At 42.5% G+C, this 24,044-nt stretch overlaps 1 pseudogene; it reads right to left on the reverse strand.

Moving 5' to 3' along the window:
• LOC132406571 (unconventional myosin-Va-like) overlaps positions 1–24,044 on the reverse strand; it is a 140,452-nt pseudogene that overhangs the window by 110,571 nt on the left and 5,837 nt on the right.

Consider the following 24,044-nt stretch of genomic DNA (forward strand, 5'->3'; position numbering starts at 1 on the left):
CGCTTGTTGCACTACTTAATTTAAATTTATGCACTTCTTATTGTAATTTATAGTTTGTAAAAAAATGTATTGCTATGCACTGCTGCCACAAAACAAGATTTCATGAGTACAGCAGTGATAAAAACCAGATTCTGATTTATAGCAGAATACACGAGGGGTGCACTAGGTAGACCGATAGCACTGTAGGGCAGCACAGTCAAGAGGCCTAAACTTTAAAAAGGTGAGGGACAGAATTTTGAAGGGGATTTGAGGGGAAGGTTTTTTCTCCACACAGGGTGACTGATATCTGAATCTCACTCCCAGAATCAGATATAATCAGTACATTTTGGAGACATTTAAATATATTGGAGGAGTAACACCTCATCTCAACAGGCTCGCCTCCAACCTGACAACATGAACACTGATTTCTCCCACCAACCTCCCCCACCCCCTTGCTCTTTTTCCATTCCCCATTCTGGCTCCCCTCTTGCCCCTTCTCCTCACTTTTCCATTATCTCCCTCTAGTGCCCCTCCCAAGTAGTGCAAAAAGAGATCAAAAAAAATGCGTTAGTGTTCGTTGTCCATTCAGAAATCTGACAGCAGAAAGGGAAGCTGTTCCTACAACACTGTGTGTGTCTTCAGGCTCCTGTACCTCCCCCCTGATGGCAGTAATCAGAAGAGGGCATATTCTAGGTGATGGGGCCAGTTCTGGAGATCCCAAGGGAATTCTGTACACTACAGTATATCACACAGCCACCTAGTGGTTCCCAAAAGAATTATTTTTAGTTCATCTTATTTAAAGATAAAGTGTTGAACAGGCCCTTCCAGCCCAACAAACCACACCACCCAGCAACCCACCTATGTAACACTAGCCTAATCACAGGACAATTTACAATGACCGATTCACCTACCAATCAGTGTGTATTTGGACTGTGAAGGGAAACCGGATTACCCACAGGAAACCCCCACACAAGAATATACCAGCTCCTTACAGTTGGCTGCGGCATTGAACTCTGAACTCCGACACCCCACGGTGCAATAGTGTCACGGTTAACCACTACATTGCCACGGCACCCCATTATCTTGAAGCGATACTAGTTACTTAGTTGAAACAATCCCAGCTCATTTTACAAAAAAATAATAAAATAAATACCTTTGGCCTCAATTTGAAGAGATTCATTCTCAAATCATATCAACTTAAACTCAAACTCTTACTTAAAATAATTTCATACCTCATCAAAACAAATCCAGGTGCTAAAAATATTCAAGCAGTTCCCAGAGACAAATACCACCTTCCTCTGCACTTGTGTGCAATAAAGGAAAAGCCTCAACTAGATAAGACACAAGTGCCTTCGAACAATATTTATTAATTTGAGATACAGCACAGAACAGGTCCTTCCAACTCTTTGAGCCACGCCACCCAACAACCCCTGATTCAATCCTAGTCTACAGTACATCTTTGGACTGTGGGAGGAAACCTGAGCACCCGGAGGAAACCCATGAGGGAGAACGGCGGGAATTGAACCCAGGTCGCTGGTACTGTAAAGGGTTGCGTTAACTTTAAAAACCCTCTTTGTAGATTGCTTACCAAATTAAATTGTTGCTGTAGTTTTTCATTTGCATAATTAATGCAAAACTGCTCAAAACTGTTCCTTTCAAACATTTCGAACCTAAAAAGGAGGAATTAAAGAATATGAACAACAAGCACATTTTAAAAGCTGATGTTGGTGTAAAGAGCAAGGCCTTAGTCTTACCCATAAATATCCAGCAGGCCGATAAAGGCATGCCGTTTAGAGGAAGACCCGAGTGCTTTATTGATCTGATTGACAATCCAGTGGAAATGTTGCCCATAAATATGTTTGGTAAGGGCATCCCTGGAGCAGGTGGCCTGCTGTACTGTCATGCACTTCATGAAGGTTTCATTCAGTGTAGTCAGCTTGCGGTGACAAAGCCAACGAGCCATTTGGTCTCGCTCCAGTCCGAGTATCTCACAGAATCGATGGAGATGTTTATCATTTGACTGCCAACGTTTAAAACAAACCATTCTGGTCAGCAGAATTTCACATTAATAACAGGGCGAATGTAAGATGTTACAGCTCATTTCCAAATGTTCCCCATCCACACTGGTTCAAAGCTCAAAGTAAAATTTTCAAAGTGCATACATGTCCCTCAGATTGATTTTCCTACAGACACTCACAGTAAAGAAATACAATAGAGTCAATGAAAAGCCACACACAGAGACTGACCAATGTGCAGAAGGCAAGCTGTTGAATTACAAATAAAAATAATAATAAATAAATAAATACTGAGAAGATGAGTTGTAGAGTCCTTGAAAGAGAGAGTGTGATGGACTGGGCTGTACGCACTACCTGCTGTAGGATTTTCCATTGGTGTTCATACGCAAGGCTGTGAGGCACCAGTCAGGATGCACTGTGCATCTATAGAGCCAAGGTACTTCTGCAGAAGCCACCTCCACTGTTCAAAGCCCCCCTCACTGCTTAAAACAGTTTAATACAAGTTAGTCAGCTCTTAAAAACTGCAGAGTTTAACAAACAAAATCCCAACACCTCTAAACAATAATAGAAAGCTTGCATCCAACTCAACAATTTTGCTACTTGTAAACTTCATTTTAACTCCTCTGAGGACAGTCCCAAACCCGGATGTGAGAGTAGATGGGGGTGGCAAACCCATCCCATAAAGCCCAGAGCTACAGAAGCTCCAAAGACCTGGTGGAGGTGGAGGAAAGAGATCTTTGAAGATGTGCAGCATCTGATCTGGGACAGAGAATCGGACAAGCTGCCCTGCTGTCAGCAGCCTTGCCCCTGTGGGGGTGATGGAACTTCAACTCAACTTCATTTTGGTTGCCTGAAAGTGAAATACTTAGGTTGTAAATAATGGAATTCTTGGCAAGTACTAGTTTTCTCAATGTTATGTAGGTGTAAAGAGTAATTGTGACAAAAAACAGGATGAATGATTTCAGTACAGCTCTCGGCAATAATAATTTAAATCAAAGAATTAAAAGAATGGAGCACATGGACTATCAACATTACACTTGGCAGAGTGCTACATGAATATTCAAGGACTGCTGACTCGTACTATATTACAGTGATTATTCCCATAGTCCATAATGGAGAAAAACGACAAAGAGCCAAGAGCCTGGCATGTAGGGTGCTTGGCTCAATGGAATAGTGCTGACCTGGAGGATGGATAAGAAATAAAATTTGAAATGTAAAAAGGGAAACATGTTATGTTACTTATTTATTGAGATACGGCACAGAGTAGGCCCCTCCGAGCCGCACGGCCCAACAGCCCTCGACAAAACCCCAGCCTAATCACCGGACAATTTACAATGACCAATTAACCTACTAACCGGTACACCTTTGAACTGTGGGAGGAAACCGGAGCATCTGGAGGAAACCCAGTGGTCACAAGGAGAATGTACAAATGCAGGAATTGAACCTGGGTCACTGGGCCTCTAAGTGTTGTGTCAACTACGACACTACGATGCTGCCCCATCTTCTACTTGTTCACAGGGCAAAAGAAAATGAAGTGTGCACACTGCTTACTATACCTGTTAAGCTCAAGGATTTGACCACAACTGTACTTAACAGTCAAGAACAGTTGTAGTCCAATCCCAGGCTGAACAGTTAAGCAGGGGATTATGACAACAACTGTACTAAAGAGCAATACATTTGGGACTTTTAGAGGTTTTCATAGACAGATGAATGTATAAAATGGAGGGATGTGAACATTGTTTAGGCAGAGGTCACTAGTTTAGTTGGCCATTTGATTACCAATTAAAACTGTGGGCCCAAGGGCCTATTCCTGTTCTGTGTTCTGAACTACTGAGCATGGGTTATGGAATCTGATACGGGGTGGGGGGGGGGGGAATCTCCACTCAGAGGTGGGAGTGAGGAATGAGCTGCCAGTGGAAGTGTTGAACGTGGGTTCGATTGCAACATTTAAGAGAAGTTTCGATAGTTATACGGATGGAGGGCTATGGTCCGGGTGCAGGTCAATGGGACTAGTCAGCAAAATAGGCTAGCACAGACTAGACAGGCCAAAGGGCTGTTTTGGGGCCATTGTTCTGTGACTATGATAACTGATGGGGCTTGGTTTTTTGGAAAAACTTTGTAACAGGAGAGCAGAGATCAAATTCACCAACATCTGCAGTTTGGAACAAAACAGGAGTAGACTTAACCCATAAAATTAAAGAATGGGTTTTATTACTTTGAAGTAGCTTTAGATCAAAGGAAGGGATTTGTGTTAACTTTGTTATTACTGAAAAAGTCTAAAGTAAAAACCAGCTTTAATAACGGTGGATTATCTCAGATTCAAATCCTCAAAATTCTGAAGTGGAGATCAGTATGTGGTAAAAATCATGACCTTCTCAGCAAACAAATGACTGATCAAATATCATAGTTTTATGGAAAACATTTGGATAATATCCGTAGCAAAAGTTACAGGCATTCAAACAGCTTAATTGTGAAGATGGTAAGCACAACACTCACATTAACGAAACACCGATCACCATCGCGATCATTTGACTGGAAGGTTATATTTCCCAGATGAAGGATGGAAGCTATAATTTGAAATATTTCCATTTGAAAAGTCTCAGAGAAACCTGAAAACATGCACAAATAAACATCATTCAAGCAGCTTTCCTCATTTTAATATAGAAGCATTGATCAATAAACTATTAAGTGCTAACATTTCTGGGATCACCAGCCAATCACTTTAGTAAAAAATTAGGACCAATATTCAAAATGTTAGATAACATTTTCAAAACTGAACCTTGACCATAATTTCAGTCATGAAGAGTTCCAATTCACATATTTGCAATCATTATAACCATAAACTGGCTGTTTAATAAAATGACCAGCAAAATAAATGCAAAGGGAATTAAGCTCAAGAACCACAAGACAATACTGCAACTGTATAAAACCCTGGTTAAACCACATTTGGAATATCGTGCTCAATTCTAGCTGCCTCATTACAAGGAGGATATGGAAGCTTTAGAGAGGGTGTAGAGGAGACTTCACTGGGACACTGCCTGGATTAGAGAGCGTGTCTTATGAGGATAGGATGAGTGAGCTCGGACTTTCTCTTTGGAGGGAAGGGGCACCTGAGGCGACCTGGTTGTGTACTGGATGATAAAAGACAGATGGTGGATAGTTAGACTTCTTCTCTGGGCAGAAATGGCTGATTTAAGGTGATTGGAGAAACGTACAGAGTGGGGGGGGGGAAGAGGGTGGGGAGAGAAGAAAGAGGCAAATCTTTTTTTAAAAGAACAGTTGTGGGTGTGTGGAACACCCTGCCAGAGATTGCGTTAGAGGCAACTACATCAGGGGCATTTCAGAAGTTATTAGACAAGCAAATGGATGTAAGGAAAATGCAGGCCATTTCGGCATGAAGCTTAGGTTGATCAGGGTCAGTTAAAATGTGGGACGCATACACACAATATGGTATAAAAGATGAATAATGAGATAGTGTTCATGGACAGTTTGTAAATCTGATGGTAGAGAGGAAGATGCTGCTCCTAAATAATTGAGTTGGGGTCTCCTGGCCGCTGTACTTCATCCAGGACATGCCTTCTTCTCATTGCTACCATCAGAGAGGGTGAGGGGCCTTAACAACAAAGGTTGTCTTCTTGAGCTACCGCCTTTTGAGGATGTCCTCGATAGTGGGGGGTGGGGGGTGCTGATGATAGAGCTGGCTGCACATCTGAGTGTGGAGTGGGTTTACTCCAATTTTTCACTCACATCCGACTAACCAGCAACTTCCAGGTGAACCATCATACAAAACAAGCACACACACAAAATGCTGGTAGAACACAGCAGGCTAGGCAGCATCTATAGGGAGAAGGTCTCGGCCCGAAATGTGGACAGTGCTTCTCCCTATAGATGCTGCCTGGCCTGCTGCGTTCCACCAGCATTTTGTGTGTGTTGTTGTTTGAATTTCCAGCATCTGCAGATTTCCTCGTGTTTGCTCTTTACAAAACAAGGAGCTAGGTTTCCACAGAAAAGGACCATAAATTAGTATTCTTAGTTAAATAAGAACACAAAAGTGCAATTTTAATTTATCTCATCGGCAATCTGGATACCAGCCTTACAGGAGTGTACATACCCAATGTAGCGAAGGCTGTCCGAGTTTCTTCAAAGTCTGCAGAATCATCAGCTCCGTCGATTGAAAAGGCCCCTCCTTGATTAACATAGAAGTAATTGTCTGCACTACCTGAAATAAGAATAATTTACCCTCAAGGACCATGCAAACTAAAACAGCTTGCCAGCTGAGCTCCCATAAACAGCAATGCACTGACATACCACCAGGTGGCGATCACAAGCCAATGATCTCATCCGACTTTTTACCCTTACCCAACATCCCTTGCTCAAGAACAAATTAAATAAACTTTAGAAGTTTGAGCCACTACAGACATAAGTCTCAGATAATAAGATTCCATGGTTCCTGTTGGTATTCAGAGCTTATTCCAAACATATGCATATTCTTTGTGGAGATCAAGCACTTATCAGTCAAGTCAATCCTGTCCCGGGGTTAGAGGACTGTATCTGCAAGGGTGGTTAGGAAGGAGGAATGGGGCTTGTTTTGCTGATGTTGCTTGGTACGTTCTGTTTTATTGTGTTGTTCTGCTGAGCACGTCAGACATGCTACGTTGGTGCCAGAATGTGTAGCGGTAATGACACTTGCAGGAACAGCTATACCCCTCCAACCATCAGGTTCCTGAACCAGCAGAGACACCTTCACTTACCACAACACCGAACACAACTTCTGGACTCATTTTCAAGGACTCTACAAATCATGTTCAGTTTTATATATTTACTTATTATTTCTTGTTTCTTTTTGTAGTTACACAAAACACCAGTCTTTGTGTCCATTGAGTTTCTTCGCCCTGCTGTGAATGTTTGTATCTCAGGACAGTGTTTGGTGACGTATGAACTTCAATAATTTCTCTTGAAACTGGCGGGGTTCCCTTGGTTGTTAACACAAAACATATTTCAGTATATGCTCCAATGTATATTTGATAAATAAATCTGAATTTGCTTCATCTCTTAGAAAGAAAGAAATTAACTACAAAATTAGTACTTTGCTTCTAACACCTTCACTATGAAATTGAAGCAAAGCAGCAATCAGATATCAAAACCACTTCTCAGCAATTAACTTGTGCCTTACATATGCAATTGGTAAAATTCCACCTTCCCCTGAACAGGTCTACACTGCCGTCACAGAGAACATCCTCACATCGGCCATTACCGTCTGTAGCATCCCATCAGAATATACGAAAACTACAGCCAACCGTCAGGGCAGCAGGAAAGGTCACTGGGTGTAGTCTACCATCACTGCAGACTTGTACGTGTCCAGGACAAGGAAGCAGACTGGAAAAAATCATTGTGGACACTACCCACCCTGAGCTCCCTTCTAGAAAGCACTATAGGGCCACTAAAGCAAAAACCACACCATCTTAAAAGTTTCTTCCCCAGGTAATCCGATCAACCATACTTGTTGGCTCCCCACCCCCATCATCTATAACCCCATCCCTGCACTGTAAGCACTTTAAACCAGTTTTATATAACACTGTTAGCATTGTAAATCCAAGCTGGTATTTATGCACATCTTATTCCACATCTGTCCTTTAAATTTTATACAATTCTTTATAAACATTGTTGTTTACTTGTATGTCACACCATGACCAACACACCACAGCAAATTCCAAATACGTGCAAGTGAATGGCAAATTAATTTGATCCTTGATAAACCCAAAAGATCAATTGCAGAGCTACAATCCAATTTGCCCAAATTGGTTAATATACCCAAGGAGATTTACACTTTTGCTTTGCATCTCAACACCACTACTTACCAAGATCCAATTCAGAAAATTCGGGCAGATTAGCAGAGGCACAGAGCTGATAGAAAATGTGATAATTCCTCTCCTCCTCTGCCTGAGAAATGAAGAAAAATTAAAAAATTATAGATGCTGGTCAAAAACACGAGAAAGTCTGCAGATGCTGGAACAATACACACAAAATGCTGGAGGAACTCAACAGGTCAGGCAGCATCTGTGGAAATGAATAAACAGTCAATGTTCCAGGCAGAAGCACTTCCTCAGGATGCTGGTTAATTCCTGTTACTCCAGGAGCAAAGGTGGTTATGGCACAAGGGATGAGAGAACACAGAATAGAGGTCACAACATTATGGTGGTAAGTGGAAATGTGAGAACTAAAATATAGTTTTGACCCTTAGTTGATCAAACCTGCTTGTGTGAGGTAAATGACCACAGAAACCCCCAATTCAAAACTTACAGCTTTACTGTATCACTGCAAATATCCACACTGGCCCCGGCTGAACAATTCCTGAACGCCGTTGTTCCTTCGGTAAAAGTGCACACCTGAACCACTTCCCCCACTTACACATCCCACAGTCTCTTTCACCCACTGCCATGAGGGAGGTGGTACAGGAGCCACAGATGAGTGTCTGGTGTGGCAGTGTCATGGGTAGTGCTGGTCACTCTCACTTTCAGCAGTCTCGTGGACAGGAGAGCTGAACGTGGAAGTCTCTCCCTGCCGGTACACAGCCTCTCCAACAGCAAGCCTCACTCAGTGCCTCCTCGCTGACGACACTCAGAAACTGAATTCCTTTGGGACTCAGGCTGAACTAACCAGGACAGGGAGGAGATCTGGCCCCTGCACCCATAGCACACAGACCCGCCAGCGTGCAGACACGCCCTAGTACTCGTGAACCAGATTCTCAGCCATGGGTAAATAGCTTCACTGCCTTGGGGGAGACAAAGGCTACGGGAGTAAACCCAGGCCGCAAATCCAGAGTGCAGTCCCTCAGGTGGCTGGAAGTCATTGAACATCCCTCCGGCAGCTCCTGCAGCCAAGCTGGTGCCAAACGTATCGCTTTTCGTTGGACTACACTGGTGAGGCCGAGAGGGGGATCTGGATGACTGGGCATCCCAGGATCTTCATACCTTCCGCCCAGACGTGCCCTGGAGAGGTCACGCCAGTGCCGCTATCCATTGCCCTCTGAGACAGACAGGTGTCGTCACCATCACAGAACATCAGGACCAGGGTAACACACGTTCAGACTGGGTGACAGCTTTGTCCCTCAGGCTGTGACCCCAGTGAATACCCTGTCACCAAGGTCTCACCACTAGGACAGTGAACACTATTCTACCTGTGTAGTGCTCTACTACATGCATTTTGAATTAAATTTAATAACTAATTTACGGAAATATTTTGTTTTACATGGTGTATGTGTGTGGTGGTCCAGGGGAACATTGTTCCGTTTGGTTGTACACTGGGCAGTCAGAACATAACTGATCCTTCTCCCTGCCCCAAGAACGTGCATCTTCCTTCGGGTATTCAGTCCGTGGAGCTCATTGCTCTGCCACTGAGAACTTTTTTTAAAAGAAACTTTTTCCTTATTGTTTCTGCACAGTTAGAAAAGTGTACAGGAAGTGGTGGATGCAGCCCAGGCAAAGACCACACCAACATTAAGCTCATTTACTAGAAGCACTGCTACAAGGAAGAAGCATCAAGGACCTCCACCAAGAGGACATGCTCTACTACCATCGGGAAAGATGAACAGGAGCCCCAGGTCCCAGGAACAGATACTATCCTACAGCCATCAGGCTCCTGAACCATTGTGGATAACTTCACTCACCTCAACTCTGAGCTGATTCCACAACCTACAGATTCACTTTCAAGGACTCCACAACTCATGTTCTCTGTGTTATTTATTATTGCACCACTCGCCTTCTTTTGCATACTGGTTGTTTGCCAATCTTTAGGCATAGCTTTTGCATTTCTATATTCTCCTGTAAATTCCTATATGAATCTCAAAATATGTGTATATGGTCAATGGGAAGGCTTTGGGAGAAAACCACGAGAAAGAAATCTGGAGCTGGAGTCCCCAGGTCAGTTCTACATCGAGTTCAAAGCGGATGTCACTGGTACCAAACTGTATCATCTCTGCCGTTCCTTTGGATTCATCACCTACGTGGAGAGGGGGAGCCGGCTGCATGGGGAACAGCTTGCTCTTCACATCGTACTGCCCTGGCTTGCGTATCCTGTAGACAGCTAGGACGCATCCTCTGACCAGTGGAGGGCCTTGATTTACTCGGTCAGCCTCAGTCCACTTCTCATCAGCTCTGAATATAGGCTAGTTGTATCCTTACCCCATTACTGCGCCCACGCAAGGACATTCCTCTGATAATATTCCTTTACTTTTCCTTGGATCAGACCATTTCACAGCAGTTACATCCACTTCAAATCAGACACCGTGCTTGGGTTATGTCCATTCAGACAATGACTATTCTTAAGACTCATCCTTCTCACTTTTCAAAGGGCATTTCTCTCCCTACTACCACCCTATTCTTTTTCTTAAAGATTTGTGCCATCATCATAAAATACCTGTTGGGCACAAAAATTCAAAGCTCAATGTAAATTTATTATCATGCCACCATATACAACCCTGAATCTCATTTTCTTGCAGGATGTTCACAGTAACTACAAAGAAACAACAGAATCAATGAAAAACCACACACAAGACAAACACACACCTGACAACAGATGGAAACTACAAAAAGTAAAAGAATATAAATAAACTTTAAAGTCGAGAACATGAGACAAAGAGTCCTTGAAAGTGAATCCAGAGGTTACGGGTACAGTTCAGTGATGGGGTGAATGAATTTATCCCTACTGGTTCAAGGGCCTAATGGTTGAAGGGTAATAACTGATCTTCAGCCTGGTGATGAGAGTCCTGAGGCTCCTGAATCTTCTTCCAGACGGCAGTAGTGAGAAGAAAGCGTGGCCTGAATGGTGAGGTTTCTTGATGGATGCTGCTTTCCTGCAACATCGCTCCATGTAAGTGTGCACAAATGGAGTGCAGGGCTTTACCTGTGATAGGTCAGGCTGTATCCGCTACATTTTGTAAATTTTTGGTTCAAGGGCATTGGTATTTCCATACCAGGCCATGATGTAACCACTTGGTATACTCTCCACCACACATATAGACATTTTGGACGACATACTGAATCTTCGCAAACTTCTAAGAAAACAATGGCACTTGCATGCTGGACTTAGAGCAGATCCTTGGTACTTACAAAAACAAGGCCCTTGAATGAGAAACTGAAGACAGAAGGTGATATAAAAGTGAAGTTTATGTAGAGAGTAGTCAAATCAAAAGATGCACTAAAACTGCCCTCACCATGTTAAAGTCATATTCTAATTAATGAACGTGACTTTCTTTTGTAAAGTTACACTAAAATGCTACTTGGGAAATATAAACAATGCTTAGAAAGATGTAATAAAAAGAGCCCAAAGCAGTCACTGCACCAAGGAAGCAGAGGGCCTCTGGAATGACGGTAAACACTTTGCAGATGACTCGAAGGTTTTAGCCATGCTCTGGATAGTGTAGGAGGCTGTCATAGCTTACAACGAGATATTGACAGGGTGCAGAGCTGGGCTGACTAGTGGCAGATGGAGTTCAATCCAGAAAAGTGAGGTGATTCACTTTGGAAGCTTGAAACTGAAGGCAGATTTCAGGGTTAATGGCAGATTCTTAGCCGTGAGGAGGACAGACACCTTGGTGTCCATTGCATCCTTCAATCGGGTGCAGAAGTTGACAGGGTGGTGGAGGTGGTGAATGGTGCATTGGCCGTCATTAGTTGGGGGATGAGATTGGGTTTGCAAACAGCAAGAACATGTTGCAGCTCTATAAAACCCTGGTCAGACAACGCTTGGAATGGTGTGTTCAGTTCTGGTCGCCTCATATATAGGAAGGATGGAGGGTTCAGAGGAGATTTACCAGGATGCTGCCTATATTAGACAGCATGTCTCATGAGGATAGGTTGAGTGAGCTAGGGATTTTCTCTCTGCAGCAGAGGAGGATGAGAGGTGACTTGATAGAAGTGTACAAGAGGCACAGATAGAGTAGCGAGCCAGAGACTTTATCCCAAGGCAGAAATAGCTAATACAAAGGGGTATAATTTTAAAGACAACTGGAGGAAAGTATGGATCGCTGGAGGGGAGGGGAAACAGACGTCAGAGATAGGAACAGACAGACAGAAGGTTCACTTCAACCACTCTGTCCTTGAAGAAACCAGCACAACCCTGATCACTGCACTTTAGAAACTCTGAAAAATTTCCACTAAAAATGAAAATTGTACTCTTTCTTGTAAAAAAAAGTATAATTTAATTCGATTTATTTGTGAATCCTGTTAATAATTTATACTTTACTTTTCACACAGACGATGCAATTTGAAGTGCTTTACAATGGGATAAAGTGCAAACATGAAAGTAAAAGACAACGATGAGCAAGGATAAATAAACAGATTTTGAGCTGGTACTTAGAAGTGCCAATTGAGTCGAGTCTGTAGCTGTAGGTGCTGGATTCCACAGCTGAGGAGCAAAGTTCAAAAAAAGCTGACCTATCGTTTTATCGAATTATCGTTCGATGGAGATGGTTTAAATTCGAGAGACCAGCAGTAGTCCTGAGAACACGAGCAGGATTACAAAACAAAGTGGCAGCATTCTGACTTATTTGAAGTTTGTCAGTGACTGCTTTGGAAGGTTAGTAATAAGTGCATTGCCAGAATCTAGTCTATTCGATGTAAAGGCGTGAAATAGTTTTTCAGCATCAAAGTGTGACAAAAACGGACATACCTTTGCAATATTTCCTGTGTAGAAATGTTGCTCTGATCACTTTTGTTAATGTGGGATTTAAAATGCTTTTTTATATAATGCTTGTGCTGCCGAAAGTTATTTTTCCACTGCATGCATGAGCACACACACACACAACTTTAAAAATACATTAATTGAAAATTCTATGGCAAGAGACGTTGTGTAGCCAAATTTGAACACCTTGTCAAAGAGCTGGAATTTACAGACTGGGCAGAAAGTCACTCTTCAAATGACTCACCTAAAAATAAGACCAAATGTTGAAATTAGCAGTTGCTCAGGCAGCACGTTTCACACTAAAAATATCAACAAAGTTATGAATACACATTGCTCAGTATCATGGTTTAATAAGTAATAAATAATTATGCAAAAATGCATCTGTTAACAATGCTACAGCCTTTTATCTGCAGCCTGGTACGTTTATATGCATATATTTAACCAAATGCTGGAGGAACTCAACAGGTCAGGCAACATCTATGGAAAGGAATAAATAGTCAACATTTTGAGCTGAGACCCTTCATCGGACTGTCGACTTTTGTTCCTCTCCACAGATGCTGCCTGGCGCATGTGCTACTCTGGAATTCCAACATCTGCAGAATCTTGTGGTCATAAGTTTAACACCAGGGGTTCTTCACTGAATTCAAAGTATTTCTTACATTTTCCAATTCGAACTTCACAGTTTGGAACATCGAGATTCTGTTTGACTACAGACTCAAAAAGGGAAAAAACAAGTTCAGTGTGTGAACAACTGGCCTCTTGAGAAGGGGTAAAGTGGAAGAAATTCCTCACCTGGAACACAACTCTCGACTTCTCCAGCAAATACGTTCGCATGCTGGCCCCCATTAAGCGATGTCTACAACTGAAGTTGATCTCTATGTATTTGCCAAACCGACTGCTGTTGTCATTTCTTGTAGTTTTGGCATTTCCAATTGCCTGATCAAATAAGAACAAAGCCAATTATTTAAAGATTACTTTCAGAACTACATTCAGTGGCCAATTATTAAATAAGTGGTAACGAGCTACCTCCTGTACCTAAAGTGGCTACTGAGTGTATGGTCATGGTCATCCACCTCAAGGGTCAAGGTGTTGTGTGTTCAGAGATGGTCTTCATCACAAGTTAGTCACCTGTCAGTTTGAAACATTCTGGCCATTCTCCTCTGACCTCTCTCACTAACGAGGCTTTTTTTGCCCACAGAACTGCCACTCACTGGATTTTTCTTTTAAACTTTTTGTACCATTCTTGGTAAACTCTAGTGACATGTGTGAAAACCCCAGGAGATCAGCAGTTTGAGTTACTCAAACACCAATAATCATTCATAGTCAAAAATCACTTAGATCACATTTCTTCCCCATTCTAATGTTTGGTCTGAATAACTGAACCTCTTGACCATGTCTGCATGTCTTTATGCATTGAGCTGCTGCCACATCATTGGCTGGTTAGACATTTGCATTAACGAGCAAGTGTATAGGTGTTCCTAATAAAGTAGTCATTGAGTACACATCATGAAATCTGATTTGGAAGTACAGTCCAAGACGTAGAAAATTGCTCTAAGTTACAATAATTTAAAAATATAAATAGTGCAAAAAGAGAGAAAAATAATGTTCATCAACCATTCAGAAATCAGACTGTGCAGCTCCTAAACATTGAGTGAGTCCTCTGACTGCTGTACTCCCTCCCTGAAGGCAGTGACGAGAAGAGGGCATGTCACAGATGGTGAGGGTCCTTCACAAGGGGAGTCACCTTCTTCAGGCATCACTTTTTGAACATGTCCACAACAGTGAGGAGGGTTGTGTCCGTGATGGAGCTGGCTGTGTTTACAACTTTCTGATCCTGTGCAGCGGAGGCTCTACCCAGGTAGTGATGCAAACGGTCAATAGCTTCCTTGTCGATCTGTACATGCTTGCTGGAGTATTTGACGTGATAGATATCCTCAAACTCCAATTGAAGTATAGCTGCTGTCATGCCTTCTTTGTGATTGCATCAATGCTTTGGGCCCAACAAAACCAGACTGATGAATTGGGGCAAGGAATTGTAATTTTCCTTTCCTGTGTTTGCTTACATTTTTTAATATAATCATCTATATACATGCAATTGTTCAGTGAATTTTCCAGTAATTATGGTGCAGTTGCTTGTGATTTTCTTCTCGAATTTTTAGCTTTCAGTAGCGGGTATCAAACCACTTTATAGGCAACACACACTAAATGCTGGAGGGACTCGGCAGTATCTATGTAAATGAATAAGCACTCAATGTTCCAGGCTAAGATACTTCTTCAAGACTTCATGGGCTATTTGTTATCAGTGGAATTTGGTTCTCCCTCGTCTGTAGGAGATGACTTTTGACTTTTTCTTTTAAATCTTTGTCTGTTTGTTCTCTCTGCTCCTCTTTCTTCTTCATTTTCTGCCCTCGTTGCACTTAATAACACACTCAGAAGCGACAAGCTTTATGCCTCATTCTTGGCTTCCGAAGAGCCTTTGGATCACAAAAGCCCCAGGAGCAAGAAAATCAATTCACAATCCCCATGGGAGGGTGAAGGGAAGTTGGAGTGAAAGAATATTCTGGAACATCAGTGTACTAGCATTCTCTTTGAAGGTTGTACACGCCCTTCAGTTACTGAACTGAGCTATAATGCTAAGCAAATGTTGACAAACTACGAGACACACATTACAATAGTGATTACATTAATGGGAAATTGTAATTAACTGTCATCAGGAGGAGGTGTAATATCACTGGCACATGACATTTGTTGTTTCATGGTAGCAGTACGTTGCAATGCACAATAAACTATAAATTAGAAGAGTAAAAACTAGTGCCAAAACAGAGCACAAAATTGATTATAATGAGCAAGGTGTAAACAAATGAAGCTCAGATTGAGAGTCTGGTCAGCTCCTTGATGTAAATGTGTTAAAAAAAAATTATGGCAATTTAAAAACAGAAATGCAATCAAGCCATTACAAGAAATTATTTTTTGAACTTTGAGCCTTGTTTTCAAAAATGTTTTAGAAGTTTAAACCAACACAAAATGCTGGAGGGAATTCAGCAGCTATGGAAGAGCAAATAGTCAACACTTCACACAGAGACCCTTGATTAGGACTGGAAAGAAAGAAGTAATCAGTAGGTGATGAGGTTGTGGATGAAACCAGGGAAGGGGGGTGAATTAAACTGCTGGTAAATTGATTGAACTTCCCAGCTTTTCACTTCACCCCTTTCTCCATTCCCTATTCCTGTTTCCTTCTCTTATCTTCTCCTAACCTGCCCATCACCTCCATCTGGTACTCCTCCCCTTCCCTTTCTTCCACGGTCTTCTACCCTCAGATTCCCTTCTCCAGCCCTTTATCTCTTTCACCAATCAATTCCCCAGTTCTAACATCCCTCCCCCTCTCCTGGATTCGCCTATCACCTTGTACTTCCTCCCCTCCCCGTTCTCCCTTTTTTCCAGTCCTGATGAAGGGTCTCGGCCTAAAACATTAACTGTTTACTCTTTTCCACAGACACTGCTTGGCCTGCCAAGTTCCACCAGCGTTTTGTGTGAGTTGCTTTGGATTTCCAGCATCTGCAGACTTTCTCATGTTCGTTTTAAAAATTTAGATGCTTTAGTTTCAACGGGATTGAAATCACAAGAACTGATTAAATTGGCTTAAATTCATTGTAAATTGATGGTTTTAATGACCTGAAAGCCGCCAGGGTTTATCGCAAGCAAACCTCAGGGTACCTCATCACCATCTGATAATCTTAGGTGTCAACAATGAGACACGTCAGTGAGACAGATCAGCTGGTTGCGAGGTGTTGCAACAATCTTGCGCTTAATGTCAGCAAAACCAAGAAACTGGTTGTGGACTTTAGGGGAACACATGCCAGTCCTCATTGAGGGATCAGCAGTGGAAAGGGTGAGCAGTTTCAAGTTCCTGGGTGTCAACATCTCTGACGATCTAGTCTGGGCCCAACATATTGGTAAAGTTACGAAGAGCTATAGCCAGCAGCTATACTTCGCTAGGAGTTTGGGGAAATCTATAATGTCAAAAACTCCAGCAAATCTCGACAGATGTACCATGGAGAGCACTCTAACTGGTTACACCACCGTCTGGCATGGAGGGGCTTGCATTTACCCTATCTGTACCCAACAATTTTGTACACACCTATCAAGTCAAGTCATTTTTATTGTCATTTTGATCATAACAGCTGGTACAATACACAGTAAAAATGAGATAACGTTTTTCAGGACCATGGTGCTACATGACACAGTACAAAAAACTAGACTGAACTACGTAATAAAAATGTAGGTCTGTAGACTACAGACCTACACAGGACTGCATCAAGTGCACAAAAACAGTGCCGGCATTACAATAAATAATAAACAGGACAGTAGGGCAAGGTGTCAGTCCAGGCTTCGGGTATTGAGGAGTCTGATCAAGTCTCCCTCCATTCTCCTACACTCCAAGGAAGAAAGACAAACCTATTCAACCTTTCCCCATTACTCAGATTCTCACGTCCCAGCAACATCCTTGTAAATGTTCTCTGTAATTTGTATTTTTCCAGAGAGTTAGGCACATACCTCCATTATAGGGCTGGATGCAAGAAACTTTTCCTCCAAATTAGTTTCACTGGAAGATCCGCCCATGGTTGCAAAATAACGCATCATGCATTTGGCAGACATCGTTTTCCCTGCTCCCGATTCTCCACTGATTACAACTGATTGGTTCTTGTCATCCCTGTTAAAGTCCAAGGTACATTATCAAAGTATGTATACTTTATACAACCTTGTTTCCTTACAGATAGCCCCAAAACAAAGAAACACAATAGAACCCATTAAAAACAAAGACCATCAAACACCCAATGTGCTGAAAAAGACATTGTGCAAAAGACAAAACCATGCAAAGAAAGGAAGTTGATGAAAGTGAGTCCACAGCCTCGAAGCCCATCATCACAGAGGTCGATTCAGGAGCATAATAGTTACCGGCCACAGCTCCAGTTCAGTGCAAAGACAAGTAAAAATTGTGGAGCAGTGAGCTGAATTGGCCCGTCCTTTGCCTCTGGCCCTGACACCCTGACCTTTTCAACCTGGAAAATATTCTATTGAATAATATTCTGGAATAATATCACTGGACAAAGGTTTTGCTTCCTGAATACGTTTGCGTGCATCTTATGAATTTTGGGCTGCTGATCACGAAAATCACCATGAAGTTTTCCTATCATATACCATTTCTTGAAATTGCCTCCATGTGTTATTTCAATTCATAATTCAAATCAGAATAACTGCTGCCAAGATTAAGGAAGGAATTTCATTGGTCCACCAGTCAAACAGGTCATCAAAGACAAGCAATTCAAAGAACTTCTAGTGGGACTGGAGAAAATTACATGGAAAGTAAAGGATGTTGTTGAAAATTTCCTTGGCAACTACAGATCACCAAACTACGTGCAGCTGGTTGACAACATGCTTCAAACATTCAAAACCATGAAGTGCAACACGTCACTGATATTATATTTAATAAATTTAATTTCTTGTTTCTCCAAATTCTTGCGTGATACAAGTAGCCTGAAATTTTATTTCTGTTCAGCTTCAAGTGGTCCATCATAAAAAGAAACAAAAATTCTAAGGAAGCAACACTTCAAAAAAAAAATTGTTGTCCATAAAGACAGATAATTCATCTCCTACTCCACACTATGGACTTGCTGGCCATTACACAAAACCTGGTTCACCGACTCTGTTTACTATAGGGCCCATCAGAGACAGTAAAACCTCTTAAAAAGCTACAAACATGAACAAATCAACAAGACTTATCCCCACAATCAGCAACCATTTAAGAACAGTAAACAGCTGAAGGATGAGGGGGATGAAGGATGCCACGTACAAGTACACGGCAGTGTAGCATTTAGTGCGACTATTACACATTGAGGCAGAGTTCAGAGTTCAATTACAGTGCCCTCTATAAGCAAGTTTACCCCTTGTGTGCGTGTAGGTTTGCTCCCACAATCCACTGACGTACCGGTTAGTAGGTTAGTTGGTCACTGATTAGCCTGAGGTTAAAGCAGTGGGCTGCTGGGCAGTGAAGCTCAAGAGGATCTCTAAAATAAATAAACACACCCTTTCGGAGCAGCAAAGGGCAGTTCAGGACAAGATCTGATGAACGTGAAAAAAAAATGCACAAGTGAAACATTTGCAATACCGCTCAACTTGACGACTAGAGCCGAGAACTGTACAACATGGGCCCAAGATGAATTGCCAATCTAATCGAATTACTGACACCTAACCCCTTCTGTCTGGACATGGTCCATCCCCCCTCCTTCTCTGCACATCCACTCCAAGTACATTGATCACCACCACTCCAGCAGTGTATTCCAGGCACCCCCCACTCCCTAAACTAATTTGGCGGGGAGGGGGGTGGGGGGGGGGAAGGTAACCGGAGTGATAGGGCTGAGGTGGCACAATTGGTGTACAACTAGATGCAGTGTGTAGTGAGACTGAAGGACAAGCAGATGAGGCAAAAATTGCATCAATGGGATGAGTTAAGGTGTAACAGGGAGACAAAATCAAAAAGGGTGATGAATACAGGACTGACAGTGTTTTGGGAGGAAATCCAGAAGGCACAAGAAAGATACAATCCAAAGATGAGGTATTCTAAAAGGAGCATGAGGCCACCATGGCTGGAAAGAGAAGTCAATGACAGCATAAAAGCAAAAGAAAGGGCATCTGATAGAGCAAATATTTGTGACAAGGTAGAGGATTTGGAAGCTTTTAAAAACCAGAAGGCAACTAAAAAAAAGCCACAGAGAGAAAAGATGAAATATGAAGTTAAGCTAGCCCGCAATATCAAAAAGGATACCAAAAGTTTTTCCAGATATATAGAGTAAAACACACAGGAGAGTGAATATCGAACTACTGGAAAATGATGTTGTAGAGGCAGTAATGTGGGACCAAAAAAAATGGTGGATGAACTTAATAAGTATTTTACATTAGTCTTCACTGTGGAGGACACTAGCAGTATGCTGGAAATGCAAGAGTGTCAGGGGGCAGAAGTGAACATCATTGCTTTTACTAAGGAGACGGTGCATGGGAAGCTGAAGAGTCAGATGGTAGATAAGCCATCTAGACCAGATGGACTACAACCCACGGCTCTGGAAGGGGTAGCTGAAGAGATTGTGGAGGCATTAGTAATGATCTTTCAAGAATCACTAGATTCTGGAATGGTTCCAGAGGACTGGAGAATTGCAAATGTCACTCCACTCTTCAAGAAGGGAGGGAGGCAGAAGAAAGAAAACTCTAGGCCAATTAGCCTGACTTCAGAAGTTGTAAAGATGTTTGAGTTGATTATTAATCATGAGGTTTAGTGGTGCTTGGGAGGCACATGACAAAATGGGCTGTAGACAGTACAATTTCCTTAAGGAGAAATCTTGCCTGACAAATCTGGTGGAATTCTTTGAGGAAATAGCAAGCAGGATAGACAAAGGAGAGTTAATGAATGTGGTTTATTTGGATATTCAGAAGGACTTTGACAAGGTGCCACACACGAAGCAGCTTAACATCATAAGAACCAATGGTATTAGAGGAATGATACCAGCATGAATAGAAATTTGGCTGACTGGCAGAAGGCAAAGTGTGGGAATAAAGACGGCCTTTTCTGGTTGCCTGCTGGCGACTAGTGGTACACTGCAGGGGTTGGTGTTGGGAGCACTTCTTTTCACATTACATGTCAGTGATTTAGATGAAGGAACGATGGCTTTGTTGCAAAGTTTGCAGACAATACGAAACTAATAGGGGAGGGGGGTGCAGGCAGTGTTGAGGAAGCAGAGTGTCTGAAGAACTTAGGTTGGGCCTAGAAGTGGCAGATGGAACATAGTGTTCAGAAGTGTATAGTCATTCATTTTGGTACAAGGAATACAGGAATGGACTATATATTTTGTTAATTGAGAGAAAATTCAAAGATCAGAGGTGCAAGGGAACCTGGAAGTCCTCATGCAGGATTCCCCAAGGGTTAACTTGTGGGTTTAGCCAGTGCTAAGGAAGACAAACGCAATGTTAGCATTTACTTTGAGAGGGCTAAATATAAAAGCAAGGATATAATATTGAGGCTTTATAAGGAATCAGCCAGACCGCACTTGGAATATTATGAGCAGCTGGGGCCCTTATCCAAGAAAGGATGTGCTGGCATTGGAGAGAGGCGAGAGTAGGACCACGAGTATAATCCCAAGAATGAAAGGGTTAACGTATGAGGAGTGTTTGATGGCTCTAAGCCAGTACTTGCCAGAGTTTAGAAAAATAAGGTGGGGGGGGGAGGGAGGGAGAGAAAATCTAATTGAAACCTATTAAATATTGAAAGTTCTAGATAGAGTGGACATGGAGAGGATGTTTCCTGTAGTGGGGGAGTCTAGAACCAGAGGGCACAGCCTCAGAATAGAGGGATGTCCATTTGGAACAGAGATGAGGATGAATTTATTTAGCCAAAGGGCAGTAAATCTGTGGAATTCATTACCACAGATGGCTGTGGAGTCTAAGTCATTGGGTATACTTAAAGTAGATTCTTAATTAGCAAGGGTGTCAAAGGTTACAGAAAGAAGGCAAGAGAATGCAGATGACATGATTGAATGGCCGAGCAGACTTGATGAGCCAAGTAGCTCAATTCTATTCCTATATCTTACGGTCTAGCCTTCAATACCCCAGAGATACCAAGCATAGTCTGACCAAGCTCTAAGAGCAGATGCCCTTTAAGCCAGGCAGCCTTCCTGGTAAACCTCCAAATCCTCTACACCCTTCCTATAACAAGACATAGAAAGCAAAGGGTAGCAGTGAATGGGTGTTTCTCGGACTGGCTGGAGGTGACTAGTGGGGTACCACAGAGCTCTGTATTGGGACCACAGCTCTTTACGATTTATGTCAATGATTTAGATGAGGGCATTGAAAACTATACCAGCAAGTTCGCTGACGATACTAAACTGGGTGGCAGTGTGACATGCGAAGAGGACGTTAGGAGAATACAGGGAGACTTGGATAGGCTGGGTGAGTAGGCAGATACTTGGCAGATGTCATTCAATGTGAATAAATGTGAAGTTATCCACTTTGGAAGCAGGAACAAGAGGGCAGAGTATTGTCTGAACGGTGTAGAGTTAGGTAAGGGAGAAATGCAAAGAGACCTAGGAGTCCTAGTTCACCAGTCAATGAAGGTGAATGAGCAAGTGCAACAGGCAGTGAAGAGGGCAAATGGAATGTTGGCCTTTGTTACAAGGGGAATTGAGTACAAGAGCAAGGATGTCCTTTTGCATTTGTACAGGGCCCTGGTGAGACCACACCTGGAATATTGTGTACAGTTTTGGTCTCCAGGTTTAAGGAAGAACATTCTGGCAATTGAGGAAGTGCAGCGTAGATTCACTAGGTTGATTCCTGGGATGGCAGGGCTGTCTTACGCAGAGAGATTGGAGAGATTGGGCTTGTACACGCTGGAATTGAGGAGATTGAGAGGGGCTCTGATTGAAACGTTTAAGATAATTAAAGGATTTGATAGGATTGAGGCAGGAAATATGTTCCAGATGTTGGGAGAGTCCAGTACCAGAGGGCATGGATTGAGAATAAGAGGTCAGTTATTTAAAACAGAGTTGAGGAAGAGCTTCTTCTCCCAGAGAGTTGTGGAGGTGTGGAATGCACTGCCTCGGAAGACGGTGGAGGCCAATTCTCTGGATGCTTTCAAGAAGGAGCTAGATAGATATCTGATGGATAGGAGAATCAAGGGATATGGGGACAAGGCAGGGACTGGGTATTGATAGTGAATGATCAGCCATGATCTCAGAATGGCAGTGCAGACTCGAGGGGCCGAATGGTCTACTTCTGCACCTATTGTCTATTGTCTATAATTAGAATCATATTAAATATTCCAGATGCAGTCTAACCAGAGTTTTATAGTTCTAACAGGTATTTTCTGTTCCTTATTTGCCTTACAGGACTTGTATTGTGGGAAGTAGCCATTTCACTTATCAGATCAATGCTGGGTTCCAATAAAGAAACCCCACTGGTCCCACTTCTGCCTATTCTCTCACTTACACGTCAACTCTCCTCTGATCCATTTGCTGCTTACCAGCACCAAGCGGCCTTTACACCAGCCAATTACTAACACATCTTTAGTGCACACAAAATAGTGGAAGCACTCAGCAGGTCAGGCAGTAGGGATTCTCAACCTGCTCCCTTGCTCATGGTGTTGGTATATTAAAAAAAAAGGTTGGGAACCCTTGATGTAGAGGAATAATGTCCCGAAGATGTTTCAGGACAAGACGTTTCAACATGTCTTTAGGACATGGAGGGAAACAAAGCAACAAAGTGAGACCCATGTGGTCACAAAGACGATGTGCAAACTCCACTCAGAAAGCACCCACAATCAGGATCAACTCCAGATTCTTGGAGCTATGAGGTAGCAACTCTGTCAGTAGAAATTCAGAGTGCCCAATCATTTTGGGATGTGGCAGGTTGCCCAAGCAGCCAGGGTCACAAAGAGCATGTGCAAACTCCACAAGGACAGCACCCAAGGTCCGGATGAACCCAGGTCTCTGCAGTACGAGTGCAGCATCATTGTGCCTTCCCTAGGATTATAGTCTCCATGGTAACCAGTACTTTACCATTCAATTAGACATTTTACAATATCTAGATTTATATCTAGCCACATCAGAGACTTTTAAAATATTACCTTTATTTGTACATTGAAATATTGAAGGAAATGCATCCTTTGCATCAAAGAAATCAGCGAGGATTGTGCTGGGGAAGCCTGTGAGTGGCAGCACACTTCTGGCACTAAATACATGCCTACAATTCACTAACCCTAACCCATACATTTCTGGAATGTGGGAGGAAACCAGAGCACCACGAGGAAGCCCACACAGTCTTGAGGAGAAGGTACAAAATCCTTTGACAGACGAAACACAAGACATGCTGCAGACGCTGGAAACCTAGACAGGCACAAAATCTGGAGGAACTCAGCAACCTGGGCAGCATCTATGGAGAGGAATAATGAGTTAACATTTCAATGGGCGTGTTTGTTACTCCTTACAGACAGCAGTGGGGGAATCAAACTCCAGCGATTGCTGTAAACGATTGCCACCATGCCGTAGGCTTACCTGGCCATCTGCCTGTATGCTTCCTCTGCAACTGCAAAGAGATGGGGATCCATCTCTCCCACGTCCTGCCCACTGTAAGCGTAAATAATATCATCGCCATAAAGGGGGAGTTTGTCATACGGATTGATAGCTACCAGGACAATACCTTTGAAAGAAAACAGTCAAACTTTAACACAAAGTAAATGTATTATCAAAGTACACACAAGTCACCATATACCACCTTGAAGTTCATTTTCTTGTGGGCATACTCAATAAATCCATAATAGAATAATAACCA

The sequence above is a fragment of the Hypanus sabinus genome, chromosome 16, assembly GCF_030144855.1.
Source record: "Hypanus sabinus isolate sHypSab1 chromosome 16, sHypSab1.hap1, whole genome shotgun sequence".
In the NCBI taxonomy this organism is placed as follows: Eukaryota; Metazoa; Chordata; class Chondrichthyes; order Myliobatiformes; family Dasyatidae; genus Hypanus; species Hypanus sabinus.